The 18,993-nt window shown below is 38.6% G+C and overlaps 1 protein-coding gene and 1 long non-coding RNA gene across 3 annotated transcripts in view; both read right to left on the bottom strand.

Annotated features, from left to right (window-relative positions):
* Window positions 1-18,993, bottom strand: part of large2 (LARGE xylosyl- and glucuronyltransferase 2) — a 118,799-nt gene that overhangs the window by 67,994 nt on the left and 31,812 nt on the right. For both annotated transcript variants that reach the window (XM_049483760.1, XM_015602620.3), the window contains exon 2: window positions 12,602-12,688. The gene's annotated coding sequence lies outside the window, so the exon portion shown is untranslated. The remainder of the gene's footprint in view (window positions 1-12,601; window positions 12,689-18,993) is intronic.
* LOC125804628 (uncharacterized) overlaps window positions 1-18,993 on the bottom strand; it is a 94,437-nt gene that overhangs the window by 73,341 nt on the left and 2,103 nt on the right. The window lies entirely within an intron of this gene.

The following is an 18,993-nucleotide window of genomic DNA, read 5'->3' as shown; positions in this document are numbered from 1 at the left end:
CCACGCTACCCACCTTCACCTTCCTCTACCACACTCTACCTCATTCTTCCCCACTCTATCTCTCTCTACCTCACACTACCTTCCTCTATCTCATTCTTTCCCACTCTACCTTTCTCCATCTCCCTCTACCACACTTTACCTCACTTTATCTCCTCTTCCTCAATCCAACTCCTTCAACCACACTTTACCTCACTCTACTTCACTCTACCACACTGTAGTGTGTGTGTGTGTGTGTAAGAGTGTGTGTTAGGACTGTTTGTTTGATATATCAGTATTAATGTGGAATGAAAAATTAAGATAATAAATTAGTTGAATCTTTTTAAAGGTTTTTCAGCACCTGGTTTGGCTGCTCTCACTTTTTCCCAGGATAAGAAGTAGTTTGGTTACTGAGCGTTCACTGTGGAACTCTACCTCACTTGACCTCACTCTACCTCCATTCTATCTCATCTCTTCCTCACTCTATTACACTTTACCTCACATTAGATCACTCTGCCTCACTCTACCTCCATTCTATCTCATCTCTACCTCACTCTATCTACCTTTACCTCACATTAGATCAATCTACCTCACTCTACCTCCATTCTTCCCCACTCTATCTCTCTCTACCTCACACTACCTCTCTCTATCTCATTCTTTCCCATTCTACCTTCTTCCATCTCCCTCTACCACACTTTACCTCACTTTATCTCCTCTTCCTCAATCCAACTCCTTCAACCACACTTTACCTCACTCTACTTCACTCTACCACACTCTACCTCAATCAACCTCACTTGTGGAAAGAGAACATCTAGAGCTTTGTGTATGTGTGATATGTGTTTTAACATGTTACGTGTTTGCTATGGCATCCCGAGCAGCTGCTATTGTGTTGCTATGTGGTTTATATGTGGTTGCTATTGTGATGCAAAAGGGAAGCTACAGTATCCTGATGGTTGATGTGGAGTTGATTTGTAGGGTACTGTACGTTGAAATATTCCGAGCATTGAGTGTGTGTATGTGTGTTTGCAATTTAAAGGTCTGGAGGTCTGGAGCTGTAACATGTCATGTAAATTGAACTGGCAACCCTACAAAAGCCCTCAATGCCTTTTTTCTCCAGCCGCTAAAGAGCGTAGCGCACCAGTGGAGGGTTCAGCGTTTGAACTTTGCTTGAATTGATCTGAGATGCATTCCACAGCAGTGGTCTGAAGCACTGATTTAACCCTTTAGAAGCTGGGGTTAGCATTAGCATCAGCTATAAATGAAGTGTACTGTCGTTTAATCAGTCAGTGTAGCTTAGCGCTATTAACACCATGCTCCTTCTGGCAGAACCAGGTTCCAACTAAGGGTACTAAGGGTATAAAACCTCTGTTACAGAATAAAAGAATAGAAAAGAAGAAATCACAGCAGAACAGCTGTTTCATGTGATTGTGTTAAAGTGGGACACTTTTCTTTTCTTTACTCTGAAAGATGGACACTGGCTGATTCATTAATTAACATATTTTAATTATTTATTTCACTTGAAATATTCATATAAATTATGCTCCTGGCTGATACTGTATCTGCGAGTCTGTGGAAGAAATTGAAATTCAAGCCTCTGGATCTTCTCTCAAGGTCGAAATCCTCTGCTGGCCACATGTTAAAGTTTATTATAATCAGAGCTATTGCCATGTTGCCATGTAAAGAATAATTAAACCAGTGTTCACCCACAGGCTCCCTTAAAAAGAACTGAGTGGGTATCTAAATTTGGCGGTAATACTCTGTCCCACTGTAATGGTAGGGGATATTTCTAGAAAAGTGACATAAAATGTAAAATATTGAATATATTTACTTTTTACATCTTACTTCTATGCAGTATACATACTGTTTATAAACGATGACTCATCTGATATGTCTTCATAACATTTTATTTAAATTTTTGCTATAGCATTGCTAAGGTGTTGCTTCGTGCTTGCTTAGTGATTGTAACAATTTTGCTTCGTGGTTGCTAGGTGGTTGCTTTTATTGTGTTTTATGTGATATATATACCCCTCCAAACGTTTTGGAAAAGTGAGGCCGATCCCTTTATTTTTGCTGTATTTTAAAAACATTTGGGTTTGACATTAGAACAGTAGATGGTGATTATTTTACTCCTGTTCTCTGGAGGTTGTTACTGGTGTCATTAACAGCTGTTTTAGGGTTTTTCTTTACAGAACTAGAACAATGTTTCTGTTTCATCAACTGCTGTGATTTTTCTTGGTCTGCCTGTTCAACATCTGTGACTTAGTACACCAGTGACGACTTTCTTCTTCAGGACATTCCAAACAGTCACCCATAGACTTGTATAGCTGTCTGGTTTTCATGTTACTGGTAGTCCTCTAACTATAAATGCACAGTCTGTACAGATAAAACCTTAATCTAAAACTGAGTGCTGTTTACTGTTTAAATAATTAATGTATCAGGAAACACTAGGGCAACAAAACACACCTGACAGTTCCAATACTTTTGCTCATAAGAAAAATGGGTGGGTTCAGACAGAAGGTGCTGAATCTTCTGAACTGTGTATCAGATCCAGATGTAAATACCTGGAAATAAAAGCTGAAATGTTGATCTTTTGTCTCATATTCATTTTTATTTATTTTTATATCACTTTTAATGTCAAACTCTATTTTTTTTAGTCTACAGCTGAAACAAAGGGTTTGACCTCCCTGTTCTAATACTTTTGGAGAAATGGATAGAGAATAGAATTGGATAAATGAGGTGCACTAAGCCAAAGCTATCCTAAACTACTCTAAATGTATCCATAAAATTACACAATACGTCTGTATGTGTATCTCAGTATTTATTGCCCATATCTGTCCAATGTTAGTTTAATCATTTACTGTCCCTAATAAATGTAATCTTCTTTCTGAATAGCATTGTAATCCAACAATTCCTTACTAGTGTCATTTTTTAATAGACATACTGCACATAAGACAGGCATCTTCATGCACTGGTCTCTACAGTGATCAGGGAGTGGTGTAGATCTTTACTGACTGGAGCTGAACCCTGGAGACCTGGGCTGAGCCGAGTGATAAACGATCAGAGTGGATTTTATTCCGTTAAAAAGCAGCAGAAATGAGAAGGGAGGAGAAAAGCAGCAGATCTACGGCTCTGAAGAGCCATTATGGGTGTGGTGGAGTCCTCCAGCGGCGTCTGAGCAGCCTGGAGAGGAAGCGTTTCCTTAGGCTGGGGGATACAGGGTGTGTGGAGGGTGTGAATGGTATGTGAGTGTGTGGAGGGTGTGTGCATTGTTGTGAATGGTGTGTGTGGAGGGTCTTTGTGTGGATGGTGCAGTAGGGTCTGTGGCAGGTGTGTGGAGTGTGTGTAGATTGTGCAGTTGATGTGTGTACTGTGTAGAGTGTGTGGTGGGTGTGTGCATAATGTGTGGAGGGTGTGTGGAGAGTGTGTAGAGTGTGTGAAAGGTGTGTAGATGATGTGTGGAGGGTTTGTGAGTGTGTGGAGGGTGTGTAGATGGTTTGTGGAGGGTTTGTGAGTGTGGGGATGGTGTGTAGATGATGTGTGGAGGGTTTGTGAATTTGTGGATGGTGTGTAGAAGGTGTGTGAGTGTGTGGAAGGTGGTTGAGTGTGTGGAGGGTGTGTAGATGGTGTGTGGACTGTGTAGAGTGTGTGGGGGATGTGCGGCAGTTGTGTGGAGAGTGTGTAAATGGGATGTGGAGGGTCTGTGAGTGTGTGGATGGTGTGTAGAGGGGAGTGGAGGGTCTGTAAGTGAGCCGAGGAGGGTGTGTAGATGGTGTGTGGAGGGTCTGTGAGTGTGTGGATGGTGTGTAGAGGGGAGTGGAGGGTCTGTAAGTGAGCCGAGGAGGGTGTGTAGATGGTGTGTGGAGGATCTGTGAGTGTTTGGATGGTGTGTAGGTGGTGTGTGGAGGATCTGTGAGTGTGTGGAAAGTGTGTAGATGGTGTGTGGAGGATCTGTGAGTGTGTGGATGGTGTGTAGATGGTGTGTGGAGGGTCTGTGGGTGTGTAGATGGTGTGTGGAGGATCTGTGAGTGTGGGGATGGTGTGTAGATGGTGTGTGGAGGATCTGTGAGTGTGGGGATGGTGTGTAGATGATGTGAGAAGGGGCTGTGAGTGTGTGGAAGGTGTGTAGATGGTGTGTGGAGGGTCTGTGAGTGTGTGGAGTGTATGTAGATGGTGTGTGGATGGTTTGTGAGTGTTTGAAGGGTGTGTGGAGGGTCTGTGAGTGTGTGGCGGGTCTGTAAGTGTGTGTGGAGGGTGTGTGTGTGTTTGTGTGTGTGTGTGTGTGGTACTGAAGCAGATACTCCAGGGCACAGAGATTTCTCCATTAGCAGCAGATGAATCATGGCTCAGACCTGCTCTCTAAACAAACTCATCCCCAGCAGCTCCTCTAAACCAGACGCCACAATCTCTCAGTGGCAGCGATTCCCCTGGAGCGAGCCGGCACCGCCCTGGGAGACTCTCTAAGAGCTGCCCGCCTCTCTCCTGCCTCTTACCCGGCAGAAACGCTGTTAATCCCTGCTGTCACCACACACAAACACCTCCCGGCTCAGAAACAGAGCCACGACCAGACAGGACTGGGAAAAGGCGGCACAAAAGCCAGAAAATAGTCTGGAAATTAGGTGTGTTCAGGTACATTTCTGGAGTATTGCTATCTTGGCAACATAAAACACAGGTGCACCACCGTAGCAGTGCACAAGCAAAACTATTATACTATATATATTATATTACAGCGAGTCTCCTCTGCTGAAAAGCGTTGGACACATCCAGGTAGCTGCACCGTTAAAATAGCAATCTGCCAAGGTCAGAGCTCACCTGACTCTTACAGGGAATGAAGAGCAAGTGACACTCTGATTGGTTTATTTTATGTTACGCCCAAAATTAACTACACACATAAATAATTAAAAGATTAATTAGTACATGCCTGTCCACGCTTGACGGCTTTCTTAAGGATTGCTAAAGTAGGGCCCTAATTGTGTTTGGTCATAACTGTTTTGCTAGATTATTGCTAGGCGATATCTATATAAGTGGTTGTGAGGTGTAACCAGGTGGTTGCAGTGGTGTTACTAAGTGGTTGCTAAGGTGTTTTTTGCAAACAACAGGTGTTGCGCCAAAATCCGTCTCGACTTGAAATGAGTACAACAGATTACGGTGCTGGTGATTCTGTATCTACTGTAACTGTAGATTAAACCTTATTTATAAACAGAAATTAAAGGGACACATCTGACAGGGAGGCAGAATTTGGCACCTGGAAAGAAAACTCTACAAACCAACAACATGCCAATATTCAATATATTTACCGCAAACCATTATACAAACCAATCAGTGTGATGTATGTGGAAACCCATGTAGCCCATGTAGGTGATGATGACTACCAAGCCAAGCATACCTTACATATAAGGCAAGAATACTTAATTGTACTTTTATTATATATATCTTGATCAAAAGATTAAATATATGCCAAATATACTTAGACTTTTCTGTAAACTTGTCAGTATAAGCCGAGTATACTTAAGTATAATTATATTTAGTAAGTCTGAAAGTAAACTGAAGTAAACTGAAAACACACTTGCCTAATTTTAGTTTAAAAGTAGTATACTAATAGTGATTTTTTTAGTTTGAGCCGCAGCAGCGTTTCTCTTCTCCTGTGTAATTCTGATCCTGGAGAAGCTCCTCCTCAGTGACATCAGGGATTAAATGGAACTTTACTGCTCGCTTTGTGTTCATATAAAAACTAGGTCAGAACAGGTAACAATGGCACTGCTGGCCAATAAAAACACAGCTGCCTGTTTCCTGTTTGCCTACTGTTTTACCAGGAATCTCACATCGGATATATCTTAACAACCATCTCAAAACAGATCCCTGTAATGTTCACTTATTACAGCAAACAAACTCAAATTCGAGACAATAGAGCAGAGTTTAAACCAAGGTTTTTATATCATATACAGCTCTGGAAAAAAATTAAAGACCACTTAAAAAGAGATTCTTTGATTTTACCAAATTGAAAACTTCTGGAATATAATCAAGAGGAAGATGGATGATCACAAACCATTAAACCAAGTTGAACTGTTTGATTTTTTGCACCAGGATTAAAGCAGCATAAAGTTATCCAAAAGCAGTGTGTAAGACTGGTGGAGGAGAACATGATGCCAAGATGCATGAAAACTGTGATTAAAAACCACCAGGGTTATTCCACCAAATATTGATTTCTGAACCTTTAAAATTCTAAAAACTATGAACTTGTTTTCTTTGCATTATTATATGCGTTATTCAAGCCGTTTATCAAGTTCTGCAAATAAATGCTCTAAATGACAATATTTTATTTGCAATTTGAGAGAAATGTTGTCTGTAGTTTATAGAATAAAACAACAATGTTCATTTTACTCAAACATAAACCTATAAATAGCAAAATCAGAGAAACTGATTCAGAAACTGAAGTGCTCTCTTCATTTTTTCCAGAGCTGTATGTGTATATTTTGTCCAGTCTTATTATCTAATAAGATAAACTCTAAAATACCTTTAGAAATGATGCTATTAGTGGCCAAATGTCCTCAACTTGCTCCCAAAGAGGCCTATTAGCTAGATCTCACACTAATATGTCATGTAAAGTGTGTGTTCAGCACTTCTCCCCCCCCCCCCCAGCAGCAGTAGTGCGAGTGAATCACAGGTGAGGGGTCAGAGATCAGGGCACTATAGCACCACCAGCCTCCCGAGTGACCGGAGGCTCAGACTGCTGACCTGCTTTTGTTTCCCTGGCCTCCCCTAACACCTCCCTATCGCCTTCCCATCACCTCCCCCGCAGCTCCAGCCGAACCTCCACCGCCTCCCCCAGGCCTTTTGTCCTCTCTCAGCCTTCCTGGAGCCAAGGGCACGCCGAAGGTCAGAAAAATACACCACGTTCATCGCCTGGTTCAGACGCAACAGCGACCAAACACAGCATGCAGATTAACAGATATGGAGATACGGAGGATTTAACCCTTTCAGACCTGAATTATTTCCAGCTGATGGTAAAAATGTTGTTTTCTGTAATGCACAAAAACAAGAATCAGCAAAGTATTCTAATATAAAATCGAATACAGTACAATTCAAAATCATATAATAATTTATTATTTTATGTCCATTGCATTGAAAGCCTTGGTTTAAAATTGTTATTTTCATAACTGATATTGACCTTTTAACAAACCATAATTAAGCCATAAAATTTAGTGTTCTAAGTGTTCTAAATTAGATACAATAAATATAAACAAGCTGCTTTGACATATTACATCTGTTGTTTTTTCAGTGCAAGTGGTCAAGCTACTGTTTCATTGGCTTGTAAACTTTTTCATTGGTTTGCACTGTAATGGGCGCAGGGTCTGAAAGGGTTAAACAAGAAGCTACATTGCAATAAACTAAATCATAGCGAGAAAAAAATATATAATTTCAAGAAATTAAATCAGATTTGTTTCACACCAGATCATGTCACACCAGCCACAGCTTATTCTGCTGCTCCTATCGCTCCCGGTGAGCCTAGGAGCGATTTTAGTGTAAAAGACTACAAACCCCAGGACTCTATGGACTACATTACATGCCACAGCACCATGATAAGTCACCTGCAGTGATGGTATAGTTACTTTGAAAAAGTAATCCGATTACTGATTACTGATTACTCTTTAAAAAAGTAACTTAGTTACTTTATGGATTGCTTGATTTTAAAAGTAACTAAGTTACTTTACAAGTTACTTTATTAGTTACTTTCAGCAGCTGCAGACCCCACCCCCCGCCGCCTTAACATAAACATTAAAACCAGTTTTGCTAGTACTCCCTTTAACGAAAAATGCATTTTTAACAGCAACAGTGTATCTCTAGACATTTAAAGTCGAACTATTTCCTGAAAAAATACGATTTTTTTATAAAAATAAAAAAAAAACATTTCTCTTGAATTAACTTAACGTAAATAATTGTTTTTATAAAAAGTAAAATATGGTCTTTCTTGATTAAACTAAACATAAATACTTGTTTTTATAAAAAATATAAAATAAAGAAAGTCTTTCCTGACCTGAAATATTTAACACTGTAAAACTGAACATTGAAGCTGTTGTTCTCTGCAGGGCAGCAAGGAGTGGTTTTATAAAACAGAACCGTGTATATGGTCTAGGCTGACATCATGTGTATTTTATTTTATAAACACATGTTAGGAGTGAAACAGTGGAGTGAAGTGAGTAAATCAATGGTTGAACCTCATTAACAGAAGCTTCTCAAACCTCTGCTACAAAACGCGCTTCTCTCGCCTGCCTCCACGGATTCGTTTGTGTCGCTGCGTGTCCGAGACGCGTGTGATTGGGGGAGAGCGGAGGGGAGAGAGTAACGCACAGTGACTTGGATAAGTAACTTTAATCTGATTACTGGATTGGAAATAGTAATGCTTAGATTACATGTTACTGAAAAAAAGGGTCAGATTAGAGTAACGCATTACTGACATCACTGGTCACCTGAATAGTGATTCGGCACACCTGGGCTTCGGCCTACTTAACCCCTTAACGCCTGTTGTTGCAAATATGCGACTAACCGTTTGATTCAATCGACCTGCCAAGATAGCGCCTGCATTCCCCCAATGCCTGTTAGTGCATATTCGCCACGGACCTAGGAACCTTTGACAATTTACAATTCAAATGAATCTAGAATTCAAATTAATGAAATGTTTCCTGTAATATTTGTGTATATTGTGTTGGTGACAGTAATTGGTGTTATTTATTATTGAATGCCTGCTGTTGGGTGCATAAATAAAACATTGATTTTTCACTGTTATATTACTCTGTTATTGTTATCTTAGTATGGACCATTATGTCTGCTGTAGCAAATTTGCAACATACCAAATTTACCCCAAATAGACCAAATTGCCTGTTGTTGCAAATTTGCAACATACCAAAATTTCTATTTATTTGTGTGCAAAAGTGAAATTAATAATCTCAACAATATTTACTATCTACTTAAAGGTAAAACACACATGAAACATTTTTTCATATACAGCTACATTAATTCAGGCGTTAAGGGGTTAAGGACGCTCTTTCCCTTTGTTTCTCGCCACGTATTGCTTCCTGTGTTTATAAAGCATTACTCCTAAACATATTACCTCATTGTGTTTTTGATCTCAATATATTTGGATTTTCCCTTGGATGGTGTTGTTTCCTGGTTTGAACCTTGCTTTAGACTCTGTTTGCATCTCCGGATTACCTCCTATATTGTTGTTAGCCTCTGGTCCCTGTTGATTGTGTGTATTGTTATAAAAAACGGACATAATTTAATTCCCCAAAAAACTGTGAACTTTTAGAACTTTACGCACTCATTCACTTTACCAGTCTTAAGCTATTATACCATATTTGCAGTACTGTTTATACGGGTTCTGTTTATGCGTGTACTTTCATTCCATCTTAATCACCCCCCCTATCAATATTGCACTATTGTCTTCTGTCTCACGTATGTCTATTTGTGTCCTTATTGTATTGTACATACAGTATATAGTGTCTCCCACTCTTTTATATTTATAATCTTATTTTCTGTACTTGCTGTAATTTGGGAAGGAGAGTAACGTAATTTCAATTCTCTGTATGTCCTGTACATATGCAGTATTGACAATAAAACTACTTGACTTTACTTACTTTTGACTTGAAATAAAGCCCTTTTGGCACCGCATTTGCATTTGGCTGTGTCTTGCCTGGCCTTTCAGAATCTGTTTCTATATTAGCCACAGCTCTTCATTATCAATTGTGCTTTTCACCTTTTCACATTGATAGATCAGTACGTGTTTTTACATTATCCATATCTCTTCAGTATGTGCCCATCACATTTTTACATTCATAAATTAGTACCTGTTACATTAGCTATAGCTCCCATTTTCTCTCTGTACTGTTGTTTTGTTCTGTTATTCTGACACAAGCTAAATTAAGCTGCACAATGTGCAATTGACCATTGCGCTATAGATCGCTAAAATAGGGCCCTAAATATTGAGTTCGTTACTGTTTGAGGTCATTTTTATTTTTCTTCTAAATAAAATTTAAGCAATTCAACACTTTCTACACTGTTGTTAGCTGTTAGCTGAGTACTCAATTGACTGGTGACTTTTTGCGCTTGTTTTGAGTCAAATTACTTAAAATAAGGTGAATTTTTTAAGTAAGACTGAATCCTATTCAATACTCCTAAAATAAATAAAACAATCTTACACTCACACAATGATTAGTAAGAGAACATTTTTTTTAGTCAGAGCAAAAAAATAAGATATAAGTTATAAGACAGCTGGACCTTCGGCTTATAATACATATAGACATACATGTGGATGCAAATTTAGCTTTTACATCAACAATAAACAGAAAAACACAGATCAGTATCTTCTCCTGAGGCGCACAAAAGCTCTGAGCTGTTAAGATACGAACGTGCCAAAGTCAGAGCGCACCTGGCACTTAAAGGGAATGACAACTGCCATTTTAATTGGTTTATTTCACATTACACCCAAAATTAACCACACCCCAGATTAATTAAAAGAAATTAGTACATGCCTTTTATGCTTTTCGAGCTGGGCAAGGTGTACTTTTCCTGTCGTTACGATAACAAAGACACTCTGACATGCCCTAAATTAGCAATAAACAGAATGACACAGATCAGTATCTTCTCCTGAGACGCACAAAAGCTCTGAACTGTTAAGATACGAACATGCCAATGACAACTGGCATTTTAATTGGTTTATTTCACATTACGCCCAAAATTAACCACACTCATTATTAATTAAGACAATTAGTACATGCCTTTTGCTGTGTGTTTTGAGCTGCGCAATGTGTACTTTTCCTGTTGTTAGAATAGCAAAGACACTCTGACATGCACTAAATTAAGCTGCACGATGTGCAATTGACCAGTGCGCCACTTTCTGGCACTTAAAGGGAATGACAACTGGCACACTGATTGGTTTATTTCACATTACGCTCAAAATTAACCACGCACATGATTAATTAAGAGAATTAGTACATGCCTTTTGCTTGTAGCTGCGCAAGGTGTACTTTTCCTGTCATTACGATAGCAAAGACACTTTGAAACGCCATAAATTAAGCTGCATGATGTGCAATTGACCCGTACACTATAGATTGCTAAAATAGGGCCCTAAATTTTTAATCAATTACTGTTTAAGGTCATTTTTATTTTTATTTAAGTCAGCTGCACCTATAATACATATATAGACATATATGGATGCCAATTTAGCTTTTACATCGACAATAAATAGAATAACACGCAGGCCTTTATTCTCTGCTGAGATGCACAAAAGTGATGCGCTGTTAAGATACGAACGTGCCAAAGTCAGAGCTCATCTGGCACTTAAAGGGAATGACAACTGGCACTCTAATTGGTTTATTTCACATTACACCCACAATTAACCACACCCCTGATTAATAAGGGAGAATTAGTATGTGCCATTTTTGCGTTTCGAGCTGGGCAAGGTGTACTTTTCCTGTTGTTACGATAGCAAAGACACTCTGACACGCCCTAAATTAAGCTGTATGATGCGCAATTGACCCATACGCTATAGACTGCAAAAATAGGGCCCTAAATATTGAATCAGTTACTGTTTAAGGTATTTTATTTAAGTCAGCTGCGCCTATAATACATATATACGTATATATGAATGGCAATTTTACATCAACAATAAATAGAATAAAACGCAGGCCTTTATTCTCTGCTGAGATGCGCAAAAGTGCTGCGCTGTTAAGATACGAACGTGCCAAAGTCAGAGCTCACCTGGCACTTAAAGGGAATGACAACTGGCACACTGATGGGTTTATTTCACATTACGCCCAAAATTAACCACACTCTTGATTAATTAAGAGAATTAGTACATGCCTTTTGCTTGTAGCTGTGCAAGGTGTACTTTTCCTGTCGTTACGATAGCAAAGACACACCGACACGCCCTAAATTAAGCTGCACAATGTGCATTTGACCAGTGCGCTATAGATTGCAGAAATAGGGCCCTGAATATTTTTCTTCTAAATAAAATTTAAGCAATTCAACACTTTCTACACTGTTGTTAGCTGTTAGCTGAGTACTCAATTCACCAACTAGTCTCCCTAATCAACCCTGAGCACACATTTGCTGAGGCTTCTCTTTGTGGCAGAGAGCGGGACATTATTCGATGTATTTTCTCAAAAATACAGCAAAACAAAACACTCTCCTCAGCAGGACTGCTAATGCTAACTACAGCGAGGACTACAGCACGCGCCTCCCGCTGAAAAAAGCGAATCCCAGCGTGGTAAAAGCATCCGTACAGAGAGCACAATAAGAGGAGGAACGTGGACTCTGAAGGGTTTAATGGGAAAGTACCCAAACCCATTACCATGGATAAAAAGAAAACAATGTGTGATAATCAATATTTCATGAGTGCGGCTAATGCATCCTTTTTATAGGATGTGGATATGAATGTCAGGGCTTTGCTTGTTTACTGTAGAGTGGAGGAAACATTCGGAACAGCCGAGCTTACAGAGAGGCTCTGAAAACCTTTTAGAGGCATGTAGAGTACGGTGTAGCGCAGCGGCCGCGGAGTATAAAACGCTGTTCGCTCCTGACTTCACGACTTTCTGGAAGCGCAGGAAACAAGACGGCTTTAATTACTTACCAGAACTTTTCTCCTCTGATGTGAAAGTTCAGGAGGAAAGCTCCACCTCAGCTTCTTCACTTCTTCAGAGATCAAACCCTCCTAAACCTGAGGAGAAAAACACACTGTGTTTAAGATCTTCCCACCTGTTTATCTCAACATTTATGTTCAAATACGCGCCAGCAGGTGTACTGTTTATGCAGCAAAAAGTCTTTAAAGTATTTAATTCAACTCTTATCCAGGGTTTTATATGTATAACTCAACTTGCTTTGGAGTTAAATCAGGATGCGCTGGAAAAAGAAAGTAAAGAAATCTTCTCACAGCTCTGACCAATCAGAGGATACAAATATACTTCTTTTTTAATTAAGCTAAGTTAATATTTTGTATATACAGGAGTTGGACAATGAAACTGAAACACCTGTCATCATTTTAGTGTGGGATTTTAGGTTTCATGGCTAAATTAGAGCAGCCTGGTGTTCAATCTTCATTAATTGCACATTGCACCAGTAAGAGCAGAGTGTGAAGGTTCAATTAGCAGAGTAAGAGCACAGTTCTGCTCTAAATGTTGCAATGCACACAACATTATGGGTGACATACCAGAGTTCAAAAGAGGACAAATTGTTGGTGCACGTCTTGCTGGAGCATCTGTGACCAAGACAGCAAGTCTTTGTGATGCATCAAGAGCCACGGTATCCAGGGTAATGTCAGCATACCACCAAGAAGCACCAACCACATCCAACAGGATTAACTGTGGATGTTGTAAGAGGAAGCTGTCTGAAAGGGATGTTCGGGTGCTAACCCGGATTGTATCCAAAAAACATAAAACCACGGCTGATCAAATCACGCAGAATTCAATGTGCACCTCAACTCTCCTGTTTCCACCAGAACTGTCCGTCACCACAATCAATTATTGTGCTCTAAAACCAGGTGTTTCAGTTTCATTGTCCAACCCTTGTATATACAGTAAAGGTGTCTATAAAAATATAATATAATTGAAAAGTTACTTTATTTTAGTAATTCAGTTGAAAATGTGAAACTCATATATTATATAGATGTATTAAACACAGAGTGATCTATTTTAAGCGCTTATTTCTTTTATTGTTGATGATTATGAAGCTTACAGCCAATTAAAACCCAAAAATCAGTGTCTCAGAAAATTTTAATATCATATAAAACCAATTGGTACTTTCTGCAGTGTGGGCAGTGAGCAAGTCCTGCTGGAAAATGAAATCTGCAATCTGCTGTAAGATTTTGTGGGAAAACAAAACTGCACTGACTTTAGACTTGATAATAAAACACAGTGGATCAACACCAGCAGATGACAGACATGTCTCTCCAAACCATCACTGATCATCAGTAAATTTTACATTTCATTTAAAGTAAATCATGGGATCAGAGTCTGGAGGAAAAGTGGAGAGACACACAGTCCAAACTGCTCGAGGTCTAGTGTGAAGTTTCCACCAATCAGTGATGGCAACTTTTTTTGAAGATGAGGATTTCATTTTCCAGCAGGATTTGGCACAGTGCCCAAACTGCCAACAGTACCAATTGGTTAGAACACTTAAAATAGATCACGCTGTGTTTAATACATTTATATAATATATAAGTTTCACATTTTGAGCTGAAATACTGAAATAAAGTAACATTTCTAATAAAATCCAGATTTTTTCGACATGCACCTGTATATAAAACAGCACTAAGGAAAGCAATTCCCTGTTTTGACCCTGTTTTGATCAGTTCATATACTCTAAGTGCAGGCTAAAGTCGTGATGCTCCTGATTTGTATGCTTCTCAGCGAGAATGCAGGATTGTGAATCCTCTCATTTAAATTTAACAGCTTTTATGAGGCTTTTAAAGCTAAACCTGCAGCACCTTCAGCAGAACACTGTGGACAGCACTCGCGGGAGACCAGCCCATAAATCAGCCAGCAGCACACCAACAAAAGCAGCAGCAAACTGGAGCTTCAGTCCACCTTAAATTCAACTATATAGTCAAATTGTGAAGTTAAAACACAATGCACAGGGAATATTAGAAAAAAAAGAAATTGTCGCAAAAATCATGCTTTTTGTGCATTAATGAGTCAAATGCTACAAACTTATCTTAAGGCTTTTTATCAGATTTTATCAGTGATTTTATCACATGAACAATATGTCTCAATTAGTGTTATGTGCAAAACAACACCTTAAAAAATATTATGTCCATTGTAATGGTTGCAAGGTCTGAAAGGGTTAAGGAGCAGTAAACCACTTCATTAAAGTACAGCATAATAAGGGTGAGTTTTCAGTAAAGTTTCTCCAGCACTAAGGCTGGGTGCAGCAGCATTAGCATTAGCCGCTAACCTCAGCGCTAGCTCTTTCGCTCTTCCACACTGGGTTACCGGAACACTCAGGGTTCCTCAGTCTAGTGCTATTGGAAAACATTAACATCCTGCTAGTGCTGTGGTTAGCGGCTAATGCTAATGCTGCTGCACCTAGCCTTAGTGCTGCAGAAACTTTACTGAAAACTCACTCTTATAATATCTTTCAGATCACTATACGCACATCAGCGTAGATTTATTCCTAAACTCCGATGCTATTTTGACAGCTGTTGACTGGGTCTAAGATAGCAATGAGCATCACAACATGCCTTACGCAGGGTGAACGCTAGATAAAATATTTTATTGCTGACTTTTGAACTTTTACTTTTAGGTGCAGATCTAAAAAAAGGGAGTTACTTTAACTCAAATACATGGTTGAGCTCGTTGGTTCCAGCGCTGCTGTACTGTAGAGTTTTTTAACAGTGAATTCTTCCCCACACGAAACACGACAGCGAGGACTGTGCCTGTTCCAATCCGCCCACAGCCCACAGCCTGGATCATTATGTAAAAACTTCACTTGGCTCAACTTCTTCCCCCAAAACTTTTGATTAAATCGTATAATGTCTTACTGAAGCCCCGCGAAGCACAGCGTGAACCGCCGATAGGAGAGTGAAATCTAACAAAGCTCATTTACTCTACACAGTCTTTATGTGACCATCCATTCTGGTCAATGCATTTACTTATAGCTGTAGAATATCTCCATTATATTAGCTTTTACCTTACTGCAAACTCATGCTTATTTTAAAGGGTTGGATTCTGCAGCCTTTTAGAGGAATGTTAACCCTTAGAACCCAAAATCTCACCTTGTGTTCTCAGCTTAATTACCCAGGAATCCCTTCACATATAAACATAATCCATATATGGTTAGAAAGGGCGGAGCTTACTCTTTCTAAAAATAGTGATCACACCCCAGTGTGGTAAAGATAAATCTAAAAGAAACCCATTGAGAAAAACACCTTAAAAAGTGAAAAATCTCCTTCCCCAACCAATATTATTTACCTTTAGTGCTTCAAACATATTTATATGATGTTTCTAAAACCAAATAAGAAAAAAAAGTGTGAAACTACCTGCTTTACTTAAACTAAAGCTAGGTAGGTTTTTGTGTGGTGTTAGTTTAAGCAGACTGGTTTGTCTATTGTTATTGAACATGTTTAATGACCAATTTATGCAGAAATCCAAGTAAAACCAAAGGGTTCACATACTTTTTCTAGCAACTGTAAAGTCCCGCCCTCCAACAAAAAGAACCAAATTGCTTTTTACAATGCAAGTGGAGGAGGGTCACTGTTGGAGGTGGGTAAGTGCTGTTGGAGATTAGCGCAAGTGCAGTAGCCAGAACAAGCCAAAAAATGATATTTTTTGTGCATTATTGAGTCAAATGCTGCAAACTAATCATGAGATTTTAAAATATGATTTACAAAAGTTGTTAAAATGGTAATTAAACATTTTGTTTTTGCCTCAACCCTGCATTTGTTTAAGGCTAAAGTCCCAACCTTCAACAAAAAGAGCCAATCAGCATGCTGAAAGTGGAAACAGTCAGTGTGTTAAAAAGGAATCCCCTCTAATGTGGAGATCTGTGCAAGTGCAGCAGCCAGAACAAGCTTAAAAATCAAGGTTTTTGTGCATTTTGGATGCAAACGCAAATATAAAGCCCCGCCCTCCTACAAAAAGAGCTTATTATAATGCCTTAATTAGCTTATAAGCCAATTAGCTTGCTTTGTGGAGGAGGGTCAGTGTTGGAGGCGGGTAGGTGCTGTTGGAGATCAGCAAGTGCAGTAGCCAGAACAAGCCATAAAGTCATGTTTTTTTGGTGCATTATTAAGTCAAATGCTACAAACTAATCATAAGGTTTTTATCAGATTTGATCCGTGATTTAAAATATCTTTTACTTTTGTAATAAAAACTTTTGGTTTAGAGTATTTTTGGTGCATTATTGAGTCAAATTCTACAAACTAATCATGTGTTTTTTTTAATCAGATTTTAAAATATGATTTAAAAAGTTGTTAAAATGGTAATTAAACATTTTGTTTTTGTCTCAACCCAGCATCTGTTCTAAGATAAAGTCCCACCCTTCAACAAAAAGAGCCAATCAGCATGCTGAATACGATGCAAGTGGAAACAGTCAGTGTGTTAATAAGGAATCCCCTCTATGTGGAGATCTGTGCAAGCGCAGCAGCCAGAACAAGCAAAAGAAAACATGGTTTTGGTGCATTATTGAGTCAAACGCTACAAACTAATCATGAGGTTTTTATGCGTTTTTTAAATATGATTTAAACATTTGGGTAACACTTTCTATGAAACATGTATCTATAAAGCACTATAAATGCATTCATAAAGCTTCATAAACCATTCATAATGCTTTATAACACTTGACATAAGCATTTCTAACTATACATAAATGTTTATAATCTCAAACATAAAATGTTATAACACCACAGTACAAAGCGATATAATGCATTATAATGTATGTGTAGATGCTGTTCTTAACATTATTAGTCAGACCTGTTTCATAAAGCTTAATAGATGTTGAGTTCACTCACATAATGCTTTATCAAGCTATATGTTATAATGAAAATTGTTCTGTTAATACTCATAACATCTAATAAACACTTATAAGCGTGACAAAGTGATGTTATTCCACATTACCAAAGGCGTATATCAAATGATAAAAAGTCTGTGAAAAGCACTTATGAAGCTTTATAATTTGTTATATGCCTTTGGTTATGTGGAATAACTCATCACTTTACCTAAACTCTGTGAAAAGTGCTTATAAGTGTTCATAAGATGTTATGTGCATTTACAGAACGATTTACATTATAACATATGGCAGTTAGAGAGAAGGCATCGCTGTGGACCTTGATAAAGCATTATGTGAGTGAACTCAACATCTATTAAGCTTTATGAAACAGGTCTCACCAATAATGTTAAGAACAGCAAATACGAATATATTATAATGCATTATATCGCTTTTTGCTATAAAGCTTCATACTGTGGTGTTATAACATTTTAGGTTTGAGATTATACACATTTTTATGTATAGTTAGAAATGCTTATGTCAAATGTTATAAAGCATTATGAATGGTTAATGAAGCTTTATGAATACATTTATAATGCTTTACAGATACCTGATTCATTGAAAGTGTTTAAAATATATAGTGGATATAGTGGATATGTGATTCTGTATATCAGTGTTAGAATGATCAGTTTTTGGGTGTTTAATTGTACGGGTGTGTGAGATTTCACTCTGGCAGGATCTCAGTGGGAGTGTGGGGTGGATCTCTACAGCAGAGTGAGTGTGTGGGGGGGGGGGGGGGGTGTTTCGGGGGGGGGGCGATGACCCGGGAAGTGCTTTATCACAGCAGGACGGGGGTCTGCAGGGGTCCTGTGTTATTTTATCTCCCTTTCTGATCTTAATTGCTGTGAGAACGCCTCAGTTTCAGCTCAAACAGCTCAATCAGCTGTGATTACAGCCCACACTGACGCTACCGCACCGCCAGAACCCCCGGGGGAGCCGACGTCCACTCACAGAGAGAGGGAGGGTACACCTCGGCAACCACCCTCAACAGAATACGGGGTAATTATCAAAATACTGAGTATTTTATGGCCTTTAAAAACTCTACTTTATTCTAAGGAACACAAATTAGAAGCTTATTATTAATGTCACATTCTTTTTACCTCTTTCAATTTTTTCTTCTTTAGTTTTTTTTTTATAATTGTTTTACCTTTAATTTTCTTACCTTTTATGATTTTAGGATTCCAACCCTTAAACTGTTATTTTATAATATCTTATCATATCTTATATATTTTATTAAGAAATATATATAAAAATTAGCTACAGTGCACCAGCCAGCTGGAATTCACTAAAGGAAATGTTGAAGCTCAGCTCACTGGGGTCTTTTAGTTTCTAATCACCATCAGAAAGCCTGTGATTGTTTTAAATGAGTTTATCTTTTCCTTATTTCTTTATTCATTTACCTATTTGTTTTATATTCTATTGTTATTTTTATTTTGATTCATTTGTTCTAGTTCATTATTATTCATTATGTCATGGTCAGAACAG

The sequence above is a fragment of the Astyanax mexicanus genome, chromosome 9 (assembly GCF_023375975.1).
Source record: "Astyanax mexicanus isolate ESR-SI-001 chromosome 9, AstMex3_surface, whole genome shotgun sequence".
In the NCBI taxonomy this organism is placed as follows: domain Eukaryota; kingdom Metazoa; phylum Chordata; class Actinopteri; order Characiformes; family Acestrorhamphidae; genus Astyanax; species Astyanax mexicanus.
Note: the sequence above shows the minus strand (reverse complement) of the source record. Positions and strands in the feature narration are given on the sequence as shown.